We start from the raw sequence: 13,912 nt of genomic DNA, 5'->3' as shown, positions 1-13,912 counted from the left end.
AAAGAGATATTTAGTCAAAAATTCTTGAAAACGTGGGGATCAACAACAAAGGTCGGCACCTGGCTATTTTCGGGCATCACTGGCATTATAAATGGCTGATGGCAGGTGAAATTATTCTTTTTGGGTGCAGTTTTCTTGCAGTGATAATTTTCTCCCTTTTTCCCTCCTTATCCTCCCCTTTAGATGCCTGTCACACAGGCAAAGCAAATAAAGCAAAATGAGCAAGTTTTTTTTTAGTGATATATGATATTCTAGCATAATAACTGAACACAGTTTATAATAATCACTCATCTTTTTGACGTCAATAATCTTTGCCTGAAAGTTGTTGAAATGAAAAAAAAAAAACTGGGCCGCAAGTGATGTACAGTATTGCGGTATTGTTGGTTTTTACGCGCACAAGCAAGCGGCACGCAGCCTTGAGTGGCTCCCAAGCCTCCCAAGCCACTCGCGGCTGGGCCGCTTGTTGTAGCAGATCGCTGCTTGTGCTTTAAACCCCAACAATACTGCCAGCTACGCAGGCTAGTATTATCAGGGATTTCTGGTTTCTAAAACAGTGTACATATATCTGCATGCCGATATGTTATAAGACAGGTCTTATAATAAGAAAGTTATCAATTGCGGAACTCTTGCCACTAAAAATATTAAATGTTGTTAATGATATCAACTTTATTGGTGCCAAATGTTATTGATAATTTATTTGTTTCACTGAGTAGCCATGATAGTGTATTATTTGACTGCTAGTCAGTCATGATTATGTTATCTTTTAGTTAGTTGTATAATTATTATTTTGTCATGTAGCTCACAATAAAATTCAGTCTTGAAACATTTTGAGCAAATCAGTTGTTGGAGAGTTTTGGTTTGTTTGTTATTGAATGCACCCTGGAGGGTAAGTTAAAAGTCTGTTAAAATCCTTGTCTGTGAGCAGGCTTACGTTTATGTGAGTGTTAGTGCCGCAAGAGCAGGTATGTGAGCCAATCAATCCACTGAAACGCTTTTCCAAAAAGTCGTGGAAAAGTTATGGAATTTTAATAGCTCAAAAGAGTATGAACCCTGTATTGAGTCAAGAGGACCATCAGACTATTTTCAATAGAATGAAGTGACAAGGAGTATTGTTATAACCTCATCAACCCCCTGGATGGGATGTTTTAATCCATCGATGGGTTTTACATACTGTATGGAGAGGGGTATTGCAAGAGCACCATGTCTAGTCCAAGAACACTAGAGAACAACGTGCTGACCATTAGGCCACTGAACCTCCCTTTCTGCAAACAAGATTCTTTTATAAACCAGCCATAGGGGGACTGTGCTGGGAGAATATCTACCCTTAGACTTGAAAGAATAGATTGATAAAATAGATTGGCCTATATTCTGCCCACCCAGTAAGGGCAATGAGACGTATTACAGGACTTACATGTAGTAATATTATACTGAAAGAGATTTGTAGAAATTTTACCCATTCCAAGTACCCAGAAATTATTAAACTGACAATAAATCTGGTTGGCTGGTTTTAGCCTGTGTCACAGAAGAACTCAACTGCCAGTAGTTAAGTTTGTCTGCAGCCCAGGCTACCTCTAAGCTGTCTTAGTCATGTAAGATCTGCAGGTTAATAAACTAAAAAACAATGAACAGGAGAACTATCTGCCTCTTATATTCATTTTATTATTTTGCATGTACTAAATCTGTTATTTGTTTTTCACTTCAGTGTTCTTGCAGAAAGATAATCAGTGTTGTTTTACCTATCTCTGTTTATATTGAGGGCTGCTTAGTTTGTTTCCAGTGTACCAGACACTGTCATAATCACCACCCTTGACAAAACTGGCCCACCACAATCATCTTTGCCACCACTATAATCATCTGTGACATCACTGTTATCGTCACCATTATTGCTAGTGATCATTATTGTCGTCATCATCTGAGAGAACTTTAAAACTTTGGAAGCATTCACCTACGATCTGTGTTCTCACAGCATTAATTTTTCATTCTCCCAAACTTTCAGTGTATGCTTAACTTTTTTAACAAGCAAATAGTCCAGGATGCCCAGTCAAGTTGACTATCACTGATAGAAAATGAGGGCAAGTTAAAAAAATCAAGGACTATCAGCCTGGGTTTTCTACGAGCAAATAGTCATTGAGACATAGCCGAGTCGACTATTGCTCATGGAAAGCGAGGACGATAGTCCAATTGTTTAAGTAGAAACTGTAAAGGAGTGCAATCCAAAACCTACAATTTTATGTATTTTGTACACATTTATGTTCTATCAGTGAATAGCCGACATTACACTCGCTGCTTTCAGTGTCTCCTGTATCAACATAGCTTTCTTTCTTTATCCATCTTTCGACATCACCTTTTGGCACTGTCTTTTGACGTGCTGTTTGAAATGAGCCAATCAAAACCGATACATACTGTTGCTGGTCTATGCAAATGAGCACACAAGGTCAGAAGGTCATACTAGTGGGCTGTGATTGGTGGATTTTGATCTAGGTTGTTTGTTTAGCATGTCGAAACATGGATAGAAAGCTGCTATGCATATAACACTGAAAGCGGGTGTAATGGGAGTTCCATTTAGATTTGTGGATTTGCATTAGAACACTGTGAGTGTCTGCTAAAAGTCGATAAAAACATGGCAATATTTTTCTATTTTACACAGTACCCCGGCGATATCAATCAATGAAAATCAATAATCAATAAAATCAATAATAATCAATAATAATCAATAACAATTAATTGATTGGTATTGGAAATCAATAAAAATCATTGCCTAAAAGTTGAGTGAGTATTGATTTTTATTGATTATCATTGATTGTTATTGATTATGAATTTTTTATTTATTTGCAATAAAATGCACTGTATGAATTAACAAACCATTCAGTTAACTTTATTTCCTGTGACAAATCAAATGTTTCAAGTGTAGCATTTTTACTGCTGTTTATCATATTAAAAAAGCGAACTAAAGCATTTGATTTTTTTGAAACAAGAACATGAATTTACTGTTAATTTCTACTTTCTTCAGTCCCGGTGGGAATGCAAGGAAAAACGTGTGCAATTGAATCATGCTGGACGCATAAATATGCCCGTGATTTGTGACGCACGTCCAAGCTACTATGCACCATAAAGTTGCATAATCAGTTATTGATTATCTATGAAAATCAATAATAATCAATAGCAATTAAGACCATTTGGTGAGTGAGTATCGATTTTTATTGATTGGTAGAACCAATCAATAATAATCAATGGATTATTATTGATTTCTATTGATTATATTGATTGCAATCAATGATTGATTTTCATTGATTGATGTCGCCGGGACAGTACTCATCCATAGCTGTTTATATAGATTTTCCAATAAACTCTGTATCTTGATTTGTCCAGTTCCTTGTGTTTCGTGGTTATCGCGTCTGAGTACAAAAGAAGTAAATATCCAAAATTATTCGTGAAACTTGTCGCTAGTTATCTTTGCCGACTTTGCTGCATTATAAACCACGCAACACCAACCAACAAAACTCCTTGTATTCCAAAAAGTACCAGAGCAAGAATCAATGCCACAGATACAATTGGTTCGACGATATTTTGACCCAAATTCCAGCGAGGGAATCCGGCAGAGATGAGACGATTGTTCACTTGATCAAATATGGATCCCCCTTCTTGCTGAACCGGCGGGTTTTGACTTTGTGAGCCGTAGCTTTGCTGTTGTCGCGGTTGTTCTTGCCTTCTTCCGCGATTTCTAAACTCTTGAGCTCGTGGATCGTTATCTTGTACAATTTCTCCGTTTATAATTGTCACCATTATGAAGATTTTAGTTGAACGGAACAAACATTCGAACAAAGACAACTGCGTGTGAATTCAATATGGCGACCAACTGAGAAAAGACTGGGTCGAATTTGATTTCTACTTCGTGTATGAATACACGTAATGTACCCCAGTCCTCGAAGCCTCTAGCCTCCCACGCAGTCCTTTTTAGGGGCGATCGTGTTTCACTCATCCCGAGGCTACGCAGCCTGATGACTGACATTTTTAGTATTGAGAGTTTTGCGGTTAATAAAAAACAAATTTGCCCTAAATAGCTGATGATTTTCTGCATTCTCTCGAGTTTTGACTTGGGTTCAAAAACTCGCAACGTGTTGCCGAGTAAAATGTTGCGCAAAAAATCTCCTCGGTACCATGTATTGTTACACGGTGTTCGATTTTTCGCACAACACTGTTGCGCAAAAAAATTGTTGTTGCAAGTTGTCCCGTGTAACACCGCCTTTATGGAGCTATAATGAAGTCGAGCTTACCAATCATAGCGCGCGCAATTCCCCGGACATTTTATATATATATATTTTTTTTATGAGAGCGATACTGCGAGAATATCAGCTATTTTTTAATCTCCTCTCTTTCCTTTTTTAAGTCTGTAAGTGTTATGTAAATAAGTATAGTGGAAGAAGCATGTCCCAGTGTGAGCGTTCAATTTTGCACGTTCGGAATTTGCAAGTTTGATTAGAATTCAAAATAATTAGGCCATTTTTATTCATTCATGCGCACATATGCCAACTTGCAATTTAAAATTTCGCAACCGACTTTTAGTTCGCTTCAACAAGAATCTTTGGACAAAGTTAGATCTACTTTGCGTTGCCTTTACGGATCTTCCGCCAACTTCAAGTAATCGAATCCGTTTTTTGAGGACACAGCGAGTTTAGCTTGGACATTGAGCAAGACCTCCGATTTCAGACTGAAGCAAGCTATGAACCGAAACTTTGCTTGGCAGGTAAAAGAACATTCCTTTAACGGCGTAATTCGCTGTACCATTCCTAAGTGGTAGCCGACAAACTTTGAAGGACAATATACATTTCCTTTTTTCCAGATCTTTGGAGACACTTTGCCGGATACAGCCAACAAGTTCAAGAAAGAAAAGGCAAAGAAAAACTGAATGCCTGTCTTATTGAGGTAACTTAAGAGCAAAGATCAGAGCAGAATTTATAACTATTGTCTTATATATACCAAATATAGATTAAAGTTTGTTTTGAGATCTAAGAACAGGACTAAATCTGAACATTTATCATGTCTACAAAACATATCGGAAAATCTAATCTCAGAATAGTAACTAGAGCTCTACAGTAAATCAAAGCGCCAACAAAAACCCGCCGTTGTTTCTTTATGTGGTTCTCAAAATCGTCAGAATTTCAGCTCTGAACTGCACCATTCCTGATTGGTAGCCAACAAATTTGGTGGACAACAGTCATTTCTAATATGAGAATATTCTTTTGACATTTCTCTTATTTTTCAGAAGTTCTTTGGACACAGTTACCAAGTTCAAGAATGGCCATAGATAAGACAGGAAAGGCAATGGAAAATGCCCGTCTAATGGGTCGAGGTAAGTTGTCTTAAATAAAATTTTATTTGAGAATCCAGAAAAGGACTAGTTTTGAACATTTTCACGTGTCTAAATAATAGCTCGATCGGTAAAAAGTTCAGCTCTTCAGTAATTCAAAGCGCCACCGAAAACTCGATCGTCAATGACTCGTGTGGTTCTTAGAATCGTCAGCATTTCAGCTCTGAACTGCACCATTTCTGATTGGTAGCCAACAAGTTTTGGTGAACAAAAGACATTTCCAAGAGAATATGCTCTTGACATTTCTCTTATTTTTTCAGAAGTTCTTTGGACACAGTTACCAAGTTCAAGAATGACCATAGATAAGACAGGAAAGGCAGGAAAATGCCCGTCTAATGGGTCGAGGTAAGTTGTCTTACTGAATAACATTTTATTTGAGAATCCAGAAAAGGACTCGTTTTGAACATTTTTACGTGTCTAAATAATAGCTCGATCGGTAAAAAGTTCAGCTCTTCAGTAATTCAAAGCGCCACCGAAAACTCGATCGTCAATGACTCGTGTGGTTCTTAGAATCGTCAGCATTTCAGCTCGGAACTGCACCATTTCTGATTGGTAGCCAACAAATTTTGTTGGACAAAAGACATTTCCAAGAGAATATGCTCCTCAGGACATTTCTCTTATTTTTTAGAAGATCTTTGGATACAGTTGCCAAGTTCAAGAATGTGATCAGAGATAAGACCGGAAAGGCAATGGAAAATGCTCGTCTTTTTGAGGTAAGTTGTCTTAATTTAGTTTTTATTTGAGAATTCAGAAAAGGACTTGTTTTGAACATTATTACGTGTCTAAATGACAACTCGGTAAATTAATTTTATCTTAAAATAGTAACTAGGGCTCTACAGTAATTCAAAGCGCCAGCGAAAACTCGATCGTCATTTACTCTTGTGGTTCTCAGAAACAATAGAAATTTCCAAAATAATTTTCTCTTGACATTTCTCTTATTTTTCAGAACTTGAATCTTAGAAACAGTAACCAAGTTCAAGAATGTGGCCACAGATTAGATAGGGAAGGAAATGAAAAATGCCCTTCTTACGGAGGTAAGTTAGGAGTCTATTAAAACTCCTGTCTGAGATTAGTTTTTATTTTGAGAATTTATGAACAGGACTAGTTTTTAACATTTTTGCGAGTCTAAGCAATAACACGGTAAAGCAAGTAACTAGGGCTCTACAGTATTTCGATGTGCCAGCGAGAACTTGATGGTCATTTACTCTTATGGTTCTAAGAATCGTCAGCATTTACGCTTGCACCATTTCGACAATTTTTGATGGACAATCCAATAGACATTTCTCATTTCTCGTTTTCCTATTTTTTTCAGAAGATCTTTGGATACAGTCACCAAGTTCAAGTATGTGGCCACAGATAAGACAGAACAGGCAATGAAAAATGCCCGCTTCATATAGGTTAGTAAAGAGTTTAGCACTCTTGTCTTATATAACCACCAAATAGATTAAATTTATCTTCAGACTTAAGAACAGGACTATTTTTCAACATTTTTGCGTGTCTTAACAAAACCTCGGTAAAGCTAGTTTCAGAATGGAAACAAGGGCTCTATAGTAATTCCAAGCTCCTGCAAAAACCCGATCTTTATATCCTTTAAGGGCGTCATTTTTCGTGTGGTTCTCAGAACCGTCGGCATTTGAGCTGCGGAATTGCACCATTCCTAATTGGAAGCCCACAATTTTTGGTGAAAAATAAACATTTCTCTTATTTTTGCTTTCAGAAAATCTTTGGATGCAGTTATTGAGTTCAAGAATGTGGCCAGAGATGAGACAGGAAAGGCAATGGAAAATGCTCGTCTTATCTATATATGAAGGTAAATTAAGAGTTTAGCGCTCTTGTCTTTTATTATAATATCCTCTTCGCACCTCGTGGCACATAGGGTCTTTTTACATTATCACCAAAGAGATAAAACTTTACTTGAAAAATTCAGAAACGGACTGTATTGAATATTTCTGTTACGACTAAACAATAACTCGGTAAAGTTAACTTAGAATAGTAACTAGGGATGTAATTTAAATGGCTAGCAAAAACCCGATCTTTCTACCGTTTAATTTAAGGGAGTCATTTACTCCAGTGGTTTTCTGAATTGTCAGTATTTCAACTACTGAACTGCACCATAGACCTTATTGGTAGCGGAAATTTTTTGGCGGACAATAGAAATTTCTCTCACGTATTTTCATAAAATCTTTGGGTACTGTTACCAAGTTCAAGAATGTGGCCACAGATAAGAAAGGAAAGGCAATGGAATACTGAACGCCCGCCTTATAGAGGTAGCTAAGAAGCCGAATTTAAAACTCTTGTTTTATGTAATCGCCAAATAGACTACATTTTATTTTGAAACTTAAAAACATGATTATTTCTAAGCAATTCTACGTCTTTAAACAACAAATCGGTAAGGATCATCTCAGGACATTAAGTTGGGCTCTATAGTAATTCGAAAGAGCCAGCAAACATCTGATCTTCCTTCTCTTAAAGGGTGTCATGTACTCGTGTGGTTCTCAAAATCGTCAGCATTTCAGCTACCGATATGCGCCATTTCTATTGGGAAGCCGACAATTTTTGATGGACAGTCAATAGACATTTCTCTTATTTTTCAGATAATCTTTGGAGGCAGTCACCAAGTTCAAGACTGCTGCTCAGGTAACAACTCGTTTTTCGTAAAATCCTGGATCAATACCAAAACAAGCTAAGCTAAGAACGTAATCCCAAGCTGGGTGGAGGGTTTCGCGCGTTCCACTTGGTGCTTGTCTACCTGCACGCTCCCGAGGAGGTTGCAGTTATTGGGGGCAAGCTGCTATGCCACCTTCTGGAATTCCACCCTTTGTGATTGCACGTGGGTGCGCGAGTCAGGTCTACGAGTCAACTCAGATCTGGGTAGCAGAGTGGTGGTTAAGGCTGATAATTATTTTTCAGTTGGTGGCAGTGACCATTGCAGCCACTCACCGGCTGTAACCTCCAGAGGACTGCCTGTAGTTTAAGCCGGGATTACATATTGTCTGTCTAGTCGTTGCATCCAATTATCTAAACGAAATGAATGATCTGGGTTTTTTGAGAACGGGTTGTAAATATATTGTAAGTACATTGTGGGATTCAAACCCACAAGCTTCAGGTTATAAGTCCACTGCTCTACCATCTAAGCTACAGAGCTATGATGGGAATAGAGCGTGAGTGATTCCCAGTTGATTCACTCAGAAATATGCCTGTAGATGATTCTAAAATAAAATTAAAAACAGATGGGGTTCGAACCCACGTACTACAGGCTCACTGCTTTACCATCTAAGCTACAGTGCCATGATGGGAATAGAGCGTGAGTGATTCCCAGTTGTTTCACTCAGAAATATGCCTGAAGATGACTCTAAACTGTATAGATTGTAGATCCTGACCACTGAAAGAATTTAATAGCTTAGTGGCGTAGGATTCCAACCCACGAACTTCACATTACAGGTCCACTGCTCTGCCATCTGAGCTACAGTGCCATGATGGGAATAGAGCGTGAGTGATTCCCAGTTGTTTCACTCATTTATATACCTGAGGATAATTCTAAATTAAAATACACAATTAATCCTGACCGCTTAAAAAAAATCAGTCGCTTAGCTGGGATTCGAACCCACACCACATCAGGTTTACTGCTCTACCATCTAAGCTACAGCGCTACGATGGGAAAAGCGCACGAGTGAATCCTATTCGATGCACTCATTTGTATGCCATAGAATGGTTATAAACTTAAATACACTGTAAAATCTGACCACTGAAAAGAAAGCGACTTAGGTGGGGTTAAAAGACGTTTGATCGCTCTATTAATAAACAATTATTCCACTCGCGCTTCTTGGATGTGAAACGACCATAGTCGGTCATCTCACATTCAAGAGTTTGCGCGTTTGTGGAATAATTGTTAAGGATACTAACTTGTTAGTTATGAATTACATTAGACAGGAAAAAGACCGTGGCTGCCCGCCAAACTGTTATGAAGGGTGAAGTATGAATGTAAATGACTAAGTACTTTGACTGAGGTTGTTATTTTGGTTTTTTCTCCAACATTTTCAAATTCCAATTCGATCTGGATAGAGGACCCGCATGAAAACCAGCTATGGCTGATGTGGCTTCCTCTCTAAATATTGCGGCCTTTATTTCTTCCGTCTGGCCTTATGGTACAGAGCCAGTGCCAGTGTGACTGCCATGCGAGTGCTTGTGAAGACATGACTCCCCTGCCAGTGCTAACGCACGAAACCTGAGCGTGTGCCTGTGTCCATTTGGTCAGAGAACGAACTGGCTTTATGTCAGTTGGACTGAAGTATCAAAATTAGAATACAGAATACTCGATATGGCTAAATAACATATTTAGATAAGATCAGATCAACGGGTTGTACTTTTCAGTGGAAGAGAAAGGTTGGGATTCAAACCCATAACCATCAAGTTACAGGTCCATTGTTCCATTTCATTTACTCATTTATATTACTGAAGATGATTCTAAACTAAAACACTGCAGTGACCACTGAAAAATGTTCAGTGGCTTATGTGGGATTCCAACCCACGACATTTTGGTTACAGGTCCACTGCTCTACCATCTGAGCTACAGAGCCATGATAGGAATAGAGCGTGAGTGATTCCCAGAGTCATTCATTGATGATTTAAATATACCTGATGATTTCAGTCTGAACTAAAATATCCTGTAAGCCCTGACCACTGAAAAGATAGCGACTTAGGTGGGATTCGAGGGCGTTTGATTGCTTTAGTAAAACAATTATTCCACATGCGTTGTGCAGTGTTGGATATGAGATGATTATAGCCGGCCATCTCATATTCAACGCGCGCTGTTGTGGAATAATTGTTAATGATACTAACTTGTTTTTTTATTGAATACTGACAGGGAGACCGTGATGCGGGCCGTGATGCAACAACCGTGTTTAAAGTTCTATTCTATTCTATTCTATTCTATTCTATTCTACAAAGTATGGCCATGTAAGACTATGTAGGGCGGATAGAGAATAACATAAAAATCTAGAACTGCATATAAATAATGATCATGTATCAATTAAAGGTTATGTAAGTTCATGTATGACAATATAAGGGTCATGTATCACTCTGTAAGGTTATGTAGGTTCATGTATGATAATGTAAGGCGGAAAAAGGGTAAAATTAAAATCTAGTAATCATGTATCTAAATAAGGGTCATGTATCACTCTGTAAGGTTATGTAGGTCCATGTATGACAATGTATAGCTATGTAACTCGTGCTTAACTATAAATAATGTTCATGTAAGACTCTTTAATGTGTCACTATGATTCACGCCTTCCCTTGTATTGATTCGGTGCTGTACGCTGGTGCGCACATGCTTTTCTTTTCATCTTTGTTTCTTTCTTGTTTTGTTTTTTAGTTTTTTTTTTCAGATCCCGTTCAGGAAATTGGTATCCTTTATTTTATTTAACTTTATTTCATACTTTCGTTTTCTCAGATTTACTGTTGTATTGTTATTCATTTATAGTGTTGTTGCTGCGCCTGCTGTTTGCCATGACGGTGTAGAAATTTTGCAGATATTAATGTAGATAAATAGAACTTTTTGCTTTCCAGGATATGTTTTTTTTCGCCGTATTTAACTTCCTATGATAAAAAATCTTACTTATCACGTATGTATAGTCTCACATTTGAACATCTACTGATTAAAAACGTTAATCACGTTTACACACAACGCCTGTCTCACAAATCTGAACTACAAGCATCGAGCAGCATGTTTGTTTATTAAATTAAATTGCGAGATAGCAAATATGAATGATCGAATCCTCCGATCCAAGTCCAGACATACTGGGACTAGGAAAGAAGCGGATAAATGATATTAATATCGTCGCCACGTCCCAAGCAATCTTCGGAAAGCTTCGAAAATATTCGGCCGCGTCCGTACTGTGGTAATACTAAACATCTCTGAATATATTCAAAACCTCGGAAACATCTTCGAAATATTAATTCCGGTGTCTCGCTCTTCGAAAAGCTTCGGACGTTTACCGATCATCTTCGAAAATCTCAGAACATACCGTATTCGAAAATGTCGGAGACATCTTCGGAGTTCCGTTTTCTCTGACTTTGGAGAGCTTCGGACATCTTATTATCGAACATCTCAGAATATATTTTAAAAACGTTAGAAACTTGTTCGGATACTTTAAAGAAAAAAAAAATATTCATGTATCACTCTATAAGGCTATGTAGGGCTATTTTTGACAATTTATAGCTATGTAACTCGTGTTTTTAACTATAAATAATGTTCATGTAAGAGTCAGCAAGGTCGTGTATCACCATGTATGATTATGTAGGTCTATGTTTGGTACAGTGGTTAGGATTCGCGCCTTCTCTTGTGTCATTTTGGTAACAAAACCGCCGGTGCGTATACGTACAATGCTTTTGTTTTCATCTTTGTTTCTTTTTTTTTTAGATCTTTTTCAGGTCTGGTTCAGGAAACTTGTATATCCTTTATTTTATTTTGTAACTTCATTTTCTCAGTTTTCTTGTTGTATCGTTATTCATTAAATAGTTTCAATGTAGTTGTTGTTGTTGTTGCTGCTGCTGTTTGCCCTGGGTGAAAATAAATCACGCAAGGCATAATATTAAAGTATTACATTCATTGGGTAGATAAATAGGATTTTTACTTTCCAGGATACGGTCCATTTCGGCTTAGCTCACGTACTATGATAAGTAATCTTCATGTAAAAAAATCGTTCACGAAGAGTCTCACATATGCACACCCGCTGATTAAAAGCGTTTATCACAGTTTCCCAAGCTAACTTTCAACGCAACTGTCTCACAAATCCGAACTTCTCGCTCAAACTGAGTCCAGACGCATTGTGGGACTGGGCACCAAATCGTTGCCAAAGCAGTCTCCGGAAAGTTTCGGACATTATCGGCAGCTTTCGTTCATCGTATGCCGAACATCTTAGAATATACTCGAAAAACGTCGGAAACGTCTTCGAAAATCCAGTGTCTCTGACTTCGGAAAGCTTCGGACATCTTCGGCAGCTTTCGTTCATCGTATACCAAACATCTCAGAATATACTCGAAAAACGTCGGAAACGTCTTCGAAAATCCAGTGTCTCTGACTTCGGAAAGCTTCGGACATCTTCGGCAGCTTTCGTTCATCGTATACCAAACATCTCAGAATATACTCGAAAAACGTCGGAAACGTCTTCGAAAATCCAGTGTCTCTGACTTCGGAAAGCTTCGGACATCTTCGAAAGCGTCTGTACAGTCGTATACCGAAAATCTTCGAACATCTCAAAATATATTAAAAAACCGTCAGAGATCTTCGGAAATTTTCCGGGTAGGTCAACAATCTCGCTCATTTCGTTCTCAGAAATTTAAAAGTTGGTAGGTATATTTGATTGGGTCTGGGCACCACGAACTGCCTTAGGGAACACTCCGCTCTTGCTTCGAATACTTTCAGAAATCGTCATAACATCTTCGACAATTTTTGCAAGTCAGAATTGTGGGCTTATGAACTACAGAGGTCATTCTTCAAACAATTCAGGCCTGACTTCCTCAGCGATAAACTTCACAGCGCTGTGAAGTTCGTTTTCAGTAATTGTTCAAGACTGATAATTACAGTAACAAAATGATATAAAAAAATTGTGATTTTGTGTGCGTTCACAGCTTGCAACCTCAAAAGAAGAAGAGAGGACCCTGGGGCCTGAGGAGAGTCTCTTGAGACGACAGTACAAAATGGTAGATGTCCAGCAGTTTCACTTTCATATTCAAGATGGCGGACGTTAAGTAAGTTACGGTGACCCATATTCTTTTTGAAGTTAATAACATCCATGAACAGTTTGTTGACCCAATTTTCTCGAAAATAACACCAGGTTGAATTAGTTATTATGTAGCAACTTCAGAATACCCGGCCACTTCATGTACATGTGTCGGGACCTTTTGTAGAACGAGGCATAACACTGCACTGTCAATAGATGCTGATAAATGTGCACAAATGTTGTGTTTCCTGAACTTAGATTAAAGGGAATTGTGTTATTTGGTACGAATTTTGACACAGTATCTGCTGCACTCCAACGTTTTGTCGACAAGTGCACGTATTATCTCTAAAATAACAGGGAGCATTCATATATGGTCAATCTTCATTGTGTTTTCTTTGATCTTCCAGGCTGAGTTACTGGATGTTGACTTAAATGTGGGACAAATATTCCAAGGATTGATGAGTGTGGAGGGAAAAGACGTCACAGCAGTGTTCTTCTGGGTGAGTCATAGACGATATAGTATAGTTATATAAAGATAGTAATTGCCTTTGGATGTTTTTGACTTAACAGTCAACTTAAATACAAGTCACAGTATACATAATAATGTTTTGGCAGAGCTTGAGTTTGTATTTTATAACGCCACTTTTTTACTGATCATTTAACTTTTTTTCTTAGTTGGGTTCCATTCCTTACAGATAAGGATCAAATGACTCGCTGTTGTGTCAGAGATGATCATTGCCATGGTGTGAAGACTGACGACCTAAGAACAATGGTAGATAAAGGTCAAATCTGCATACAAACTTAGTGGCCCATCAGGCCAGAG

At 38.0% G+C, this 13,912-nt stretch overlaps 1 long non-coding RNA gene across 5 annotated transcripts in view; it reads left to right on the top strand.

Annotated features, from left to right (window-relative positions):
* The first annotated feature begins 13,491 nt into the window (after nt 1-13,491).
* The window catches only part of LOC144666172 (uncharacterized), a 57,599-nt gene continuing 57,178 nt past the window's right edge, over nt 13,492-13,912 (top strand). For 2 of the 5 annotated variants that reach the window (XR_013573133.1, XR_013573129.1), the window contains exons 1-2: nt 13,492-13,589; nt 13,765-13,871. This is a non-coding gene — a long non-coding RNA (uncharacterized LOC144666172). The remainder of the gene's footprint in view (nt 13,590-13,764; nt 13,872-13,912) is intronic. The other 3 variants (XR_013573130.1, XR_013573132.1, XR_013573131.1) reach the window with 3 other exon arrangements.

This window comes from Oculina patagonica, chromosome 9, assembly GCF_052425735.1.
Source record: "Oculina patagonica isolate OP01 chromosome 9, crgOcupat, whole genome shotgun sequence".
NCBI classification, from domain to species: domain Eukaryota; kingdom Metazoa; phylum Cnidaria; class Anthozoa; order Scleractinia; family Oculinidae; genus Oculina; species Oculina patagonica.
This window is presented reverse-complemented; position numbering and strand designations above follow the sequence as displayed.